The sequence below is a fragment of the Silene latifolia genome, chromosome 11, assembly GCF_048544455.1.
Source record: "Silene latifolia isolate original U9 population chromosome 11, ASM4854445v1, whole genome shotgun sequence".
Taxonomy (NCBI): Eukaryota; Viridiplantae; Streptophyta; class Magnoliopsida; order Caryophyllales; family Caryophyllaceae; genus Silene; species Silene latifolia.
Window position 1 is genome coordinate 143,693,098 of NC_133536.1, and position 15,591 is coordinate 143,708,688.

Below are 15,591 nucleotides of genomic sequence, written 5' to 3' on the forward strand. Positions count from 1 at the left end.
CTAACATAATGTTATACTACAACTGGATATGACTCTACATATGAAGCAATTACTAATGATCAATGTTATAGTAACCTTAACCATAACTTGAACTTTAGATGTGAGGCTATACTAACCTCGACTATAACTTCCACAAATACCTTTGAAGTTATAGTAACCTCAACCATAACCTTGACACGAAACTCAAAATTATACTAGCGTCAACCATAACCTTAAGCCATAATCCCAGGGTTACATTAGTTACAGTTATAACCTTGACTCGCACTTCAATGTTATAGTAGGTCCAGCTATAACCTTGAATTCATATTTCCAAGGTTATACCACGAACAGCCATAACTTGAGTAACAGCCCAAAGTTGTACTAACTTCAGCTATAACACTTGAATCATCATCAAGGTTATACTAGCTTTAGCTATAACTTCGAAGAGCACTCTTGGCCGCCTATCACGCCGCCATTAGGGTTCACTCGTAAACCCTAATTACGCTCATGATACCCATATTTAACGCATAAGCAACATATGACATGTAATTAATGCATAAAAACGTATACAACCAAGCGAAACATATTTAATCATGATAACAAATAATCAAACATGTACCAATCATGTAAAACAATCATTAAATCATATTAATTACATCAATTGGCATAAACACAATTAAAAGAGAGACACCTAGTTACCTTATTAAGCAATTAAACCCTAGAGATCGTCTTCCACTGTAATACCCCGTATTTTATATAATCGATTAAACAGATATTATTATATATTAATTATTATACTTTTTTTTTTATGTTGGTTGCATCGTAATATCGTGAATGTTATTAAGTCGGGTTATATCATATATGTTGAGTCGGGCTATATCACCTTTTATCTTTTGGGTCAAGAAGCGTATCACCCTTTTACCCAGGCACGTTTACCCATGACCCATTTACCATCTAACCTAAACTTTAACCTTTTTACCCTAGCTCTACAAACCCTACTCCCTCACCCGCCTCCCTCTTTTCATCGGCACCAATTTCAACCCTCACGCAAATCGAGAGCAACGAGAGTGAGTGTGGGTGTTGACGGCGCATCAAGGAAGGCTTTAGGGTGTTTGTCGACGTCCGTAGGCGACCCTGGTGGCTGTTGTGGTGGCGGAAAAGGTAAGAGTACAACCCTTTCCTTCTGTTTTCGCCATTTCTGTCGGGTTTTGTTATTGTTTCGTGTCTTAGGGAGGTGAGGCTGGTGGTTGTTGATGGGGTAAGGGAATGGGGTGGAATGTGTCGAGTGTGGTGGTGGTTGTTAGGGAGGTTTTAGGTGGTGTTAATGGCAGGGAGAGGCGGCTTCGACACAGGGTATCAAACGGGTTTATATGCGGGTTTTCAGGCGGGTTTAGACGGGTATGTTTGGGGTGGCGCCACCGTGGACTCGGGGGAGGTCGAAACGGCGGCGCCATGGCGTGTGGGTTCGTGGACTGACGGCGAGCAGGGCTGTGGTGGTTTGGCAGGGGATAGGTGTTGGCTGCGGTGGTGGTAAGGCGAGAACAGGGGGGTGGTTGGTGAGGCTCGGTGCTGAACCAGGCTAAAAGACGGCCCTGGTTTGACTCGCCGGCAACAGTCGACCCTAGTAGGGGTGGTCGTTGGTGGCTGGGTCAGACTGGGGGTTTGGGCTGGTGGCTGACACGGGCTGGTGGCGGCGCGTGGGGGCGTGGGAGCGCGTGTGATGGGACGGGGGTTGATGACGGGTTGTTTTTAGCTGTGAAACGGTTTTTTCATAGATTAATTGTTAGAATTCGTTAATTTATTGTATTAATTATTTAATTTAATTCCCGAGTCTTTTAAAATAATTAGAGACGGGTTTTGAGTCGGGTTTGTTAAAATGGAAAAGCTGCGAAACTTTCCATTTTAAGAGGTTACTATTTTAATAACTTCTATTTTGGGAACGGGAATAGCTTAAGTAATTGTTTATCATTTATTTATCTTTCAGAGGGCGAATTGTTGTGGAATATTACTGAGCACCCAACTATTTGACTGCGGTATTGAGGTAGGGAAATACACTTGACTTATTATCGTTGTTGTTGAATTGTGTTGACTTGTTTGTGTTTCATATGACCAAACTGTGAACGTGACTTGATTCATGGTTGTTGATTCATGTTATGATTCATATCCTGGAATGTGCTTGACTGAATTGATCGTGTTGAGTATATTGTCACAACATTCGGTACCGGCATGATTCTATGATTTACCAGTTCAATGATATACATATTGTGTTGCATTAATTTCTTGAGCATTCATATGCATTGGAGATGGAGGATGTGGTGGTGACGTGGTGTGGTGATGATGTTGTGATAAGGCCCAGGCGGGTTCTGCAGGACTTGCCCTGGTGTCCTCAGCTGCGAGCTGGCAGATCGGCTACGGTCGATATATAGTCTACCGGGGATCGGTATGGCTGGGTTGTCCGGGTTATGAGATACGAGTTGAGATGGAGATGGAGGTGACGGAGGAGCATGCATATCATACTTTGTTGTTTCATTATATTCCCTACTCAACCTCGTGGTTGACCCTGTGTATTCGTGAACACCTGCGATGATCCAATTATTGGGGAGCAGACTTGACAGGTTTATGAGATAGGATGGGAGCTTGATGGGCGTGAGACACTGGATCAGAAGACTTAGTAGCTAGATCATCATTTAGAAGACTTCACTTTTATTTATGTTAGTTCTTTGTAATTTGATGTAAATGAGGTTTGTAAAAAGTTAAGTTAAAGAAATTATGTAATTTGCCTTGGAGTTTAATTTGTTATTCACTACCTCGGGAAACCGAGATGGTAACAGTCCGGTTTATTAGGGAATGTCTTGCTAGAGGCTCCTTTATAAATCGGGGTGTTACAAAGTGGTATCAGAGCGAACGATCCTCAGGCCTAAACCAATGAACTCAATGAACGTAGGAAGTGTCTAAATAAAATGAACCCCTGGGTAGGAACTGTTAGGAGCTCACAGTGCGGTTAAGAAGGCGCCCTTAATGCGTGCTCTTTTGCCCTCTTAGTTTTGAACCAGGTAACCGAGATAAATTGAGTGAATGGGGTAGTTAGAAGGAAAACCTTGGATATAATCGAGTTGATGTATACCTTAAGACCTATATATTCTAACCACTCTGCAGGACAACGTTACGGTAAGTATTTTGTATGCATGATGACGTGATCATATGATGTTGTGGAGATGAGAAATAAATTTTCGTGTTCAGGTTGATAATCAATGAAGTGTTGGATTGTGGTAATCGTGAGCGTAGAAATAATTGCGAATTGATGATATTTATCTGGATGGATGTTGAATGACGTGTTGATAGTGCTATTATGTCTAATGATATGCGGTTATGTGATCCCGAAGCCATACTAGTATAGTATTGTGGTAGTAATCAGAAACACTATTGAATAGTATGTTTCTGGTCATAGCAATCGTGATTTAGATGTCAGGAGTAGATCGAGATGCGAAGGGATTCTATGGGATAAATGTTTACGTAAGCACAAAGTGTGAGATCTAAGTTGGGATGGGTTAGTATACATAGTATGTTCATAAGAGCTTGTAACATAGTAAAGAATGACCTAGTGCTGAAACTCGTTTTGTTTGATTTTACTCTTTAATTGACCTTACTGCCATTTCTTTTCTGTTTATTGCCTATGGATGAAAATTTTATGGGAGATAGCCTCGGGAGTTAGTGTTCATTTGGCTTTAGTTTCATGCTTATAGGATATACGGATTAGGAGTAATAAATATTTTAGTGGGCTGTGGTCAGGAAGTTCCTGTGCAGTGATGTTTTGACTAACGATTTTGTAAAAATCGTCATTTAAATTATATTAATAATTTTTGCATAATTCCAACTCCATCGATCAGAATATTCGCATATGTTTTCAAATTGATAAGCCACGAAAATTCTTGATGTCTCTATATTAAATGGTAAGTTTTGCAAACTGACCCAAGTTTCGGACCAATTGCTGCCACATACTTGTTTGGACCAACTGAGTTGCAAAATCCTTTAAAAATTGAATTCTTGAGCTTTGGACCTCATTCTTTTTCTCACGAATTATTAACTCTCTGTATGTTATAAAAAGTAATATAACTCAAGTTTTCGTTGAACGGTTATTTATTCGTGATTTTTGGAAGTTACAACGTGAATCATAACTTTTAAAATGTGAATTCTATGTTGAGTTTTCATACAGTTGTTCGATTATTTCATGAGCCTTATTAATGTGACCTTGTAATGTTTTATATGATGATAGTAGCACGCATGTTCAGTAGTTATGTATCTTAACAAGTGATAAAATTAAAGTTTAGTTGATAACATTGCTGGCATGATAGCATGAGTGAAATTGAACAGCTTAAATTGATTCCTAATCGAGGGTGAAATATTTTATACGAGTCCAGTTGTTGCATATTTTATATGTTTGGCATGTTGTAATATCTCTGGTGTGTTCATCATATTTGTATAGTGGTCGGGTATATATAAATATAAAACTATATTATCATATCTTTGTAAAATGTTAACTTGATTGTTCTAATATACTCGCATGAATACTTATAGTAATTATGCTTAAATGTTTACACATGGGTGATATGGAAGTAATGTAGTATTGTCATGGATCATATGTTGTAACTTTTATTGGGAATTATGTTTTCAGAATTTATATCATACAAACTGACTAACTCGTGTTGCATGTCTGATGAGTCAAATGGTTTTGATTATGTGTTACGTTTTCTATGGTTTCAAAGTGTTTAAGTAGTGCATATGCACCGTATGTTTTAATACTCCTGGTGATTGATTAGTAGTAGGGGGGAATGAATGCACATATGGTTCAATTGTTCGGAATTAGTAATAGTTTTGACTTGGGAGAGGAATTTGGTGGGGTCAATGTTAGATTGTATGCTGGTATACGTGCATCCTTGTGGTTGATCTTTCTAAGGTTGTTGATCTCTAGTAGATAATGCGAACTGTGATGATCTTGAGTTGACCAAAACCCTGGTATTACAACAGCTACTCTGAAAACTTGTTATAGAACTTTCGCACACTTAAACCTCGTGAATGTATCCTCTATCTTAACACCCTTCTACGGTAGCATCCTTGTGTCTTAATTTGTTTAACTTTTCACTTTGTAGGATGGATCCCTACAATGTACACCCGCGAGACTCACATGTCACTTGATGCTGACTTCAATGAGCATTGTGAGAAACTTTGTCTTGCCATGGACAAGTATGGCCATAATGGGCATCCCGAGTACTTAACTAATACTCGCTTAAGAGCGTATACCCTTATTGATACTATCCCCGACTGGCATACTAAAGGACAAAGAAACACTTCTATATGAGAGAGTTGTCCACCCATTGCATGAGGTTATGCCGTGACCCCAATTACTGCGGTGGGGCCAGATACCCGCCCGAGCATACCTTTGACTTTATATCAGGCGACCTGAGATACGAATTTTATGCTAATGTACCTGATGCCGAAAGTACGACTGAACCACCCAAACCAGACTTTGGGGAAGAGGTGAACCAGGAAGGGAATGACATAGAAGTCACCAGAATCAGAGTAAGCGCGACCTAAGGGCTGTTAGGTTAGGGTTAGTAACACCATGATCGGTCTGTTGTGAAACCGTGTAAACCTTTGGCTCCCTTCTTATTGTTCTTTTAGTTTGATGATTGTGTTTTTAAGTTAAGCATGAGCTAAGTAATAAGTGTTACTTGTTGACAATCAATTAATTCCATGAATAAAACCTTGTTTTCGACTTTAATGTTAATGCGCAATCTCTTATCATGTGTTCTTTCCTGTTACATGTGGTTGACAGTGATTTTGTTGCATATGTATATGAAAGTTGAAAAGAGGTTACGAGGACGTAACCATGTTTCTAGTTGGGTAGGATTGTAAAATCTTAATGTTTATGTTGCACTTGTTTACAGATTGTAGTTTTGATCAAGTTGATGTTTCGTTGTGGGGTACCTATGCAAATGAGTTCTATATGTTTTGTTCCTACTTCTGTTAGTTGGTTGATGTGTAAAAGGAGAGTGTGGTTAAACTACTGGTATTGAGTTATGAGTTATGGGGCCTATGAGCCGAGTTATATTTACGGGAGTTATGTTCACGGTCTAATGTGACCATGTTTATTGAGTTATTTGAGTTTGAGATCGAAATTTAGATGGAAGATGACGGTGTTCTCAAGTGATTATTTAGTTGTTATACATTTGTGTTCTCAGGTAATTATTGGTTGTAGTTAGTTGGGTTAAGTGAAGAGGAGTTAAACTTCGGGACAAAGTTTATTTTTAGGAGGGTAGAATGTAACATTTCGTGTCTGTTATGTTTAATTGATGTGTCAAAAGTGTGTGTTAACTGTGTTAGAAATGCGTGACGTCCGTATGTACGATATACAATACCCCTTCTGATGTTTGAGTACGGGAGCGAACTTCGGGACGAAGTTCATTTTAGGGGGGGGGAGACTGTAATACCCCGTATTTTATATAATCGATTAAACAGATATTATTATATATTAATTATTATACTTTTTTTTTATGTTGGTTGCATCGTAATATCGTGAATGTTATTAAGTCGGGTTATATCATATATGTTGAGTCGGGCTATATCACCTTTTATCTTTTGGGTCAAGAAGCGTATCACCCTTTTACCCAGGCACGTTTACCCATGCCCTATTTACCATCTAACCTAAACTTTAACCATTTTACCCTAGCTCTACAAACCCTACTCCCTCACCCGCCTCCCTCTTTTCATCGGCACCAATTTCAACCCTCACGCAAATCGAGAGCAACGAGAGTGAGTGTGGGTGTTGACGGCGCAGCAAGGAAGGCTTTAGGGTGTTTGTCGACGTCCGTAGGCGACCCTGGTGGCTGTTGTGGTGGCGGAAAAGGTAAGAGTACAACCCTTTCCTTCTGTTTTCGCCATTTCTGTCGGGTTTTGTTATTGTTTCGTGTCTTAGGGAGGTGAGGCTGGTGGTTGTTGTGATGTGACCATAATTGGCGCATATTTAGCCCCCGAATTAGCCTTGTTTCCATGCTTTTTAGTGCTTATTTGGGTCATTTCTTATCTTTAGTTCTTTGTTTTGCATATTCTTTGAGATTTTGATCCCTTGGTAGGAAAGGAGTAAGAATCTTGCATTTTCATGGCAAAACGAGACTAAATTGATCGAATTCAATGACCAAGCATCAAGGAGAGACAAGATTAGAAGGCCTTTGTACATATCATAGTAGAAGAGCAATGTTGAGGAAAGATCCTTGAGTTCCCAAGGAAATCCCCAAGGAATTTATGAAGAAAAGGGAAGAAAAGAAGAAGTTACTATGTTGATCGACAATCCGAGCATTGTCGCAATCCGTCCGTCCAGCCCCTGCACAATCCGAAAGCGTCCCGTGCAAATCCGCTCGGATTCCCCTCAACAATCCGTCCGGATTCCCCAGAATCCGCTCGGATTCCACCGCCCAAATCCGTCCGTCCCGACCTTATTCCGCCCGGATTTCCCCACAGCACGGGTTGTCTACTTCAAGCTACGAAAAGAGAAGCCCTTCTCTCAGAAAATACCGGGTCCTCCTTGCTCAACTTAAAAAGTGTAATTACTAGTTTAGCCCTTAGTTAACCCTAATGCATCCTCCCTAATTTTCACTATAAATACCCCATTAGGCTAATTAGAGGAGCATGTTCTTCTTATCAATAATTAGTGTAGTTAATATCAATCAAATCTCTCTTCAATATTGTAATCAAGTATTAATCAAGTTTTAATCCAAGTTTTAGTTCTTTAATCTCTCTTTTGTTCATCCTTTATTTTGGGTAATTGAAGATTATTTGGGTTATTATTGGGAGATTGACAACCTCTCAATCTAGCATTCAAGTACTTCTATTATTCTTGCTTTATTATTGGAATCATTAGTAGGTATAATCTCTTAATCCCTTTTTAATTATTGTTAATTACTTTCATTTATTCATCATGTTTCATATTGTTGGTATGATTGACAACCTTGCTAGCATGATCAACATGATAATGAGTGAGTAGTCTCTTAGCTAGGGTTAATGGGTGATTAGGGGAAACCAACATGGGAAATGATTCATGCTTAAATTAATATGCTTTCATGTTTTATTTGCTTGCTTGTTTTGATCTCAACTCATGCACATGTTATATTTGATGAAATGCTAAGCCTATGAATCCTTGCATTTACTATCATCTCCTATCTTTTCAATGAGACTTGTAAGACATAACCCAACTCGAGTCTCATTAGACCATGCATGTTGTTGAGTAGGGAAGATTAAGTCGACTTGTAGGTGTTGTACAATCTAATCGATTCGGCTCCGGGACCCAAACTTTCCTAGGATTGTAAGATATAACCCAACTCAATCCATCACAATAATAATTTCTTGCTTATAATTTGAGAACATGTTTGTATGATCATATCCCATGATTCCCCTATGATCCCATGACACCCTAGTGCCTTTAATCAATTGTTTACACCCCTTTTTATTCATCTTGCTTGTTTATTTTCATTGTTATTCTAGTTTAGTAACCTTCTACATCAACCCAATTTGTGACACCCCTTAGACACCGCTAGTTACAATAGAAATCTCATTTCAACTCCCGTCCCTTGGGATCCGACCTTTACTTGCCTCTTTACTAATTGTAGAGTTGCTTGTTAAGCTATAAATTGTGTTTTGATTCGACCGTGACCAACGACCACATCTTAATTTGTGAACACTTAGCGGCCTCGCATTAAAAATGGCGCCGTTGCCGGGGACGGTGTTTGTTTGACTTAGATTTCCTTTTTGTTATTAGTTGTGTCTTTCTTCGCCTTGAGGAAGTAAAACTCCTCAAGGTTTGTTCTAATTGTTTTTAGAGTTGTTTGATATTTTGCATGTCTAGAAGGTTACAAAGTGATTTGTTACCTTTTGACCGTGAAATCGAAAGAACCTTGACGAACAATAGGAGACTTGTTAGGAGGAATTTGAGAGGTGTTAGTGAAGTTGTTCAACCCACTAGTGAGTTTGTCAATCCTTTCGCAATAGAAGGAGAAGAAAACCCATTACACAATACCCCACAAAATCCACCTACAATGCCAAAATTCTCGTCACACTCCGTACCCACCGAGGAGAATCTACCAAATGGTACTCCTACACCGCAACATCTCATCGGAAATTTTATTGCCAAGTCCGCCTTCATCCAACTAGTTGAGAGGAGCCAATTTGGGGGGATGCCTAGTGAGGACCCTCATTCTCATATGGAAACCTTTTTCGATTATTGTGATGCTATCTCTCAAACAGGCGAGACTCAAGACCAAATTAGATGGGTTTTATTTCCTTTTTCCTTAATCGGCACCGCAAAGCAATGGTTGAAGGGCCTTGATAAGGCCACCCTTGGAATAGATTCTTGGAAGAAGTTGGCTCTAGCTTTCTACAAAAAATTCTACCCACCGGAAAAGACCAACATGCTAAGAGCTCAAATTACGGGTTTTAAGCAAAGGGATGAAGAGTCTTTGTATGAAGCTTGGGAGCGGTTCAAGGGAATTTGTCGCTCATGTCCTCACCATGGACTTAGCGAATGGTTTTTGGTGCAACAATTTTGGAACGGTCTTTATGAAGACTGAAGAAATATCCTTAATATGGGATCGAATGGGATGTTCACCGAGGTTGATGACAACCAAACTTGGAGCAAAATTGAAGAGATGGCAATCCACAATTCACAATATAGTAGACCTCGCAAGGCTACTAGAGGAGGAAAGCATGAAGTGGACTCCGTTACTCAATTAGGTGCTCAACTTAGTGCTCACATTGACACAATCAACTTGAAGTTTTAACAAGCTATGGCTAGACTTGAGGAAAACTCAAAATCATCGAAGCATCATGTTAATGCCATGACGGCATCCTCATCAATCCCAAGTGGGATATGTGAGAATTGTGGAACTTTGGGACATGACCAAGGTGAATGTAGGGGAACAAATGAACTAGTGAATGCTTTCCAAGCATACAAGAGTGGTACCCCTTATTCCAACTTTTACAATGAAAACACCAAATTCCATCCAAATCTCTCATACAAAAGCCAAAATGTTCAAAACCCTCAAACAACATACACTCCACCACCCATGAGAAACCAAAATCAAAGACCCTTTTACAATCAAAACCAAGTTTACCAAAATCAAAATCCATACAATCACCAAAATGACCAAGGCTTTGATGTCCAAAAAGCGGTCCTCCAAATGCAAAAGAACCAACAAGAATTTTTCACCCAAATGCAAAAAGATAGCCAAGCAAAAGAAACCACCATCAACAACATTCTAGCTCACACCAAGATGTTGGAAACACAATTGACTCAACTAGCATCTTCGAGCTCACAAAGACAAAAGGGGCATTTACCACCTCAAAGTAACCCCCCTAGACATGAAACGGTTAGTGCCATTCACTTGAGAAGTGGTACAAGGTATGAAGCACCGAAGAAGCAAGTTGAGGATGAAGTTGTGGAAGCTAGTGAAAAGGAAGAAATTGTGCAAAACTCCAAAGATGGAAAATCATCAAAAGAAGAAAGTTCAAAGAAAAATGAAGACAAGGCCAAAGAGAAGGAGCCCATTGTGATTAGACTACCTTTTCCAAGTCGTCAAGCCAATCCCAAATTTGATGATCAACTTGGAAAGTTCATGGAAATTGTGAAGAATTTAGAAGTCTCAATTCCTTTCACGGAATTAATCAATCACGTTCCGGCCTATGCGAAGTACATGAAAGATATCCTCACAAAGAAGAAGTCGATCTGGAAACTTGAGACTATCGCCTTCACTAAGGTGAGTAGTGCAATACTTCAAGGGAGTTCACCTCCAAAGTTAAAGGATCCGGGAAGCTTCTCAATACCGTGTACCATTGGCGACACGACGATCAACAAAGCCTTATGTGATCTAGGGGCTAGTGTGAGTGTCATGCCGTACTCGGTAAGTAAAAGGTTGGGGATGGGAGAGCTTAAATGCACCAACATCACACTCCAAATGGCCGATAGATCGACGAAGACACCGTTAGGGATATGGGAAGATGTCCCCGTGCGAATTGGGAAGTTTTTCATCCCGGTGGACTTTGTCATTGTTGATATGGAGGAAGATTCCAACATTCCAATCATCCTAGGAAGACCTTTCCTACACACCGCCGGTGCGGTGATTGATGTGAAACATGGTGAGCTCACTCTAGAAGTGGGAGATGAAAGCATAACTTTTAATCTTGACAAGACTATGAGAGCTCCTCGTTTGCATGAGCCATGTTTCATGATTGATCATTATAGCCGAAAAGATGAAAGGAAGAAATCGGAACTCCAATGGAAGAAGAAAGTTGAAGATGCTCCATTCAAAGAGCAAGTGAATAGTAACAAGGAGAGCTTGCAAAGCTCATCAAAATCAACCAAGGAATAAGAGGATGGCCTCATTGGCCAAGAGAAGAAATTGGGAGAGTTGTCTCCATCTAAGAAAGAGATTTTCAATGATCAACTCAATGAAGTTTGTGGTCTTTGGGACGACGAATTTGAAGGGATTTTTAATCCCTACATTGGACATGCCATCGATCATGATCAACAATAAGGGCCACGGTCTATTGAGGACCTCTACCATGATAATGAACAAGCTTTTGATTACTTCTTCAAGGTGTTGAGCAACATCAACAACACCTTGAACATGCCCCCTTGACATCTCATCAAGAATGAGAGTTTGGTGGAGTCCTCCCTAAACCACCACTTGTAAATATTTCTAACTCCCTAACTTACATTTCAATTCTTGTATTGCATTTTTGTCATCTTTGGATTTTTATTTACTTTGATCAAAATAATTGTCATGTAAGAGAGAAGTGAGGGAGGGACTAACAATTTCAATTGATGTGTAGTGCTTTACCTTAGTGTGGGGATGGCAATTGCCTAGGCCATCCATGCCTTAGTAGTGCCCCCATAATGAAGAACACAAGACTTGAAAGAAAGAATGGAAGAATGATAAAGGGAATGCGCTGTGCACGGGTGGAACTGAATCCGTGTACATAGGGGAAGAATCCGAGCGGATTCCCAAGAATCCGCCCGTCTTATGCAATCCGAGCGTCCTGCAGAAAAGACGCCCGTCTTGAACTGAGCTGAATTTTGAAATTTTCTTGACTGATAAAGAATCCGAGCGGATTTCTGAAAATCCGCCCGTCTTGAAGAATCCGTCCGTCCAGGGGAAAAGACGCCCGTCTTTGCAGCTGAGGAAAACAAGCAAATTTCTCTGGACAGAAATCCGTCCGTCTTTAGAAATCCGCTCGTCCCGTGTTCAGAAAATCCGAGCGGATTGTACCAAATCCGCCCGTCTTTAGGCGAGTTTTTGCAAAGGTAGAAGAAGCAGAATCCGCACGGATTGAGCCTAATCCGCACGGATTGGCCCTGCAGTTTTGAAAATTTCGGCGTCTTTATAACCCCTCCCACCTTCATTCATTCATTCATTCATTCATTCATTCATAAACACTACCCACAACATCAAAACCCTCATCCTCTCCATCATAAAAACAAAAACCCTCAACAACATTCACCAAAATCAAATCAAACCATCCTTCCAACAACAAATTAATCACTCCTTCTTCAACAAAAATCAAAACCAAGAACAAAATCTTCAACCTTTGAGTCGATTTTCGTTTTCATAAAGGCAAAGCCTTTCACCTTCAAATCGATTTGGGCATCCTACAAATTGAAGATTTTTCACTCTTTTCTTGGTTAAGCTCACCAATGGCAAGGACTAAGGGAGCAACAAAGGCACCAAAGGCTAAGGCACTCTCACAAAGGCAAAAGGCTCTTCAAACAAAAAAAGCTTTGGCTATGGTGGTGGCAACACCAAACTTGAAAGTGCAACAACAACAACAACCTTCTATGGGACCATCAACATCTTCTACTCCGGTAATTAATCAACTTTTGCATTATCCGGAGGTAACTTTTATTTCCGATACCCATAGAAATACCTTTGTCAAGTTTGCTATGAAGTCATTTCAATCCACCAAATTCATATGTGAAGATACCTTGGAAAAATTGGGTGTTCTTGAACAAACAAAAGCCTTTTTCAAAGCCATGGGGTTGAAGAAATTGTTTGAAGCAAAGGAATTGACATACCCCTCCCTTGTCTTGGAATTTTTAAGTTCTTTGAAAGTCACGAAAGTTGAGAATAGAGAAAATCTCGAGTTTCGTCTAGCTAATGTTAGTAGACGCATTACCTTTACGAAATTAGGTGAAATTTTGGGTCTTAGTGATGAATCGCGTTATCTTAAGCATTATGGAAAGTATGACCCCGAGCCTCTTTGGGAGGCAATCTCCGGGAAGAAATTTGAGGATTTTCATGCATGTCGTGCTCTTTTGGTCCATCATCCGGGCATAAGAGTATGGCACAAGATTGTGGGAAATACCATAATTGCTAGGAAAGACACCAATCATTTCACAAGACTTGATTTTATTCTCCTTGAATCGGCTTTGAATATCGGAAGAATTCACACCAAGCCTTACAATTCTTTGAGGCTATTGGTTGATAGATGGCTTAATGTTGATAGTGGGAAGAAGGGCACGACCGTTATTGTCAATGGCGGCCTAGTCACGGTCCTAGCTAAGCACTTTGATCCTAATTTCAATAAGGATAAGAAGTACAAAGCAAAGGAAGGTGGCCATCTTATTGATATGCATATTATGATTCACAAGTTCAAGTGGGTTGCTCAAAACCCCCTTGACACTAAGTATGGATGGCTAACTAGTGAAGCTAGATCGTTCACCTTGCCCTCGAAGATTTGTCGCCTAAGCGTCCACCGGACCAATTATCTACTTCCCCTTTCCGAAGAAGCCGAGTATATCATTCAACAACAAAAGGGTGATCTTGAAACCCCCTCCTCTTCCATTGTCATACCACCTTACCCCTTTGAGTATGAAGAGTTCAAGCCGGAAGGAATTGAAATTGGGAAAGACTATGTGACTCTTCTCATGCAAGCAATGCACAAGCAAGCCCATGAAGATCGGAAAAATGCTTATTTGGCTCAATATCCACCCCTCCTACATCTAGCTAGGCAAGGACTCCTTGATCCATCTTGTCCTTTGCCTAGTTGGGCGGATAGGGAAGTCTTATTTCCGGGTGCATCTAGGGACGTGGTGGGAGACAATGAGGTTGTTAGAAATGATGAAGAAGTTGATGATAATATTGAGGAAGAAGCAAGTGAAGAAGAAAGGGATGGTGAAGATGATGAAGATAAAGATGAGGAAGAAAGTGAAGAAGCAAATGACAAGGAAAGTGGCAATGTGACCACTTCTCATGAGGGAAGTGGTGATGATGATAGCATGATGGAAGACTAGCAAGCCTTGGAGACTCCTACACTCCCATGGTTTGTCTATATCTCTTTGTATTTTATTTCATTTTGATCATTGTTGGAATAGTCCTAGCAACATCAAAGGACTCACACCTCGGTGCCATTGAGGTGTTCTTATTTTATTGTTCCCATTTGTAAAATCCAAAATGACAAATTAGTTTCATGCATAGCATAGTGTGTGCATGAACTATACCCATCCTTGGACATTAGCAATAGTGTCTCACTCGGTTTGGGGAAGTTAATGCATACACAACGGGAGGTAATCTAAATTATCCTCTCCGTCATAACAAAAACCATGCATCATGTAGCGTAGCTTAGTATAGATTGCATTTAGTATAGAAATCACGCATCATCTTTGCATAATTTCCATCATTTTGGCCATTGAGGACAATGCCCATATTAGTGTGGGGATGGGAACTCTAACATTTAACTCTTATTTAAAAATCCAAAAAATTTGAAAAATTTCAAAAACCCATAAAAATTTGAAAAATTGAAAACCCAAAAACAAGTTCATTTCCTTTGTGTATATTGTCTTGTATATATTGTGCTTGTTTTATCCTTGTTCACATTGATTGACTACGCCACATCCGAGACATGAGGATATTGAAGACCGCATGGTATGATCTTTCCAATCTCCTTTTTTTCTCTTTATGTTAATGACTATGTGGCTTTATTTTGATTGATGCGGTATAACAATGTGAACTTAGGAGTTGGATTTAGTTTATATGTCATATTAGTTGGTAGAATCATATGCATTAGGATGTTTATATGGTAGTTGCATCATGGCATGTAGTTTGCATGTTAGAAAATTTTGCGAAACCGTCTACTTGGGAAGCTTGACAAGTGTATATAGGCCCTAGTAGATGCTTTTTCTTCTTAAGACTTTGCTTGTTAGAATGCTTGTAAAACACCCTAGGATGTGTCATGCTAGTATCCTTTGACCCATGGTTTAAGGCCTAGTCAAGAGTACCTTGTGGTGTGATAACTCCTTGGCTACCGTTTATTCCAAGGTGACCCTTGAAACCATGCACCCATACATCCATCATCCATGTTCTACCACATTTTTGTCATCAAAGGGAATGGGCACAAAAAGAAATCAATTTGAGTTCAATGAAATGAAAAGTGAAAGAAAGTTTGCAAAAATGCATCAAATGAAAAGAGGAGCAAAAATAGAACTCCTAAGCTTCAAATACAAGGCACCCTCGTTACTAATTGGGGTGACTTTGAAAATGTTCAAAAAGAAATGCAAAAAGTTGTCAAGTA

The 15,591-nt window shown here is 39.8% G+C and overlaps 1 protein-coding gene and 1 non-coding gene across 2 annotated transcripts in view; both read right to left on the minus strand.

The window, feature by feature from the left end:
• The window catches only part of LOC141614097 (uncharacterized), a 61,153-nt gene that overhangs the window by 1,959 nt on the left and 43,603 nt on the right, over window positions 1-15,591 (minus strand). The gene's annotated exons all lie outside the window — the stretch shown is intronic.
• On the minus strand, window positions 9,438-9,544 carry LOC141616512 (small nucleolar RNA R71). Its single transcript, XR_012530858.1, has one exon. It is a non-coding gene; the product is annotated as a small nucleolar RNA R71 (small nucleolar RNA).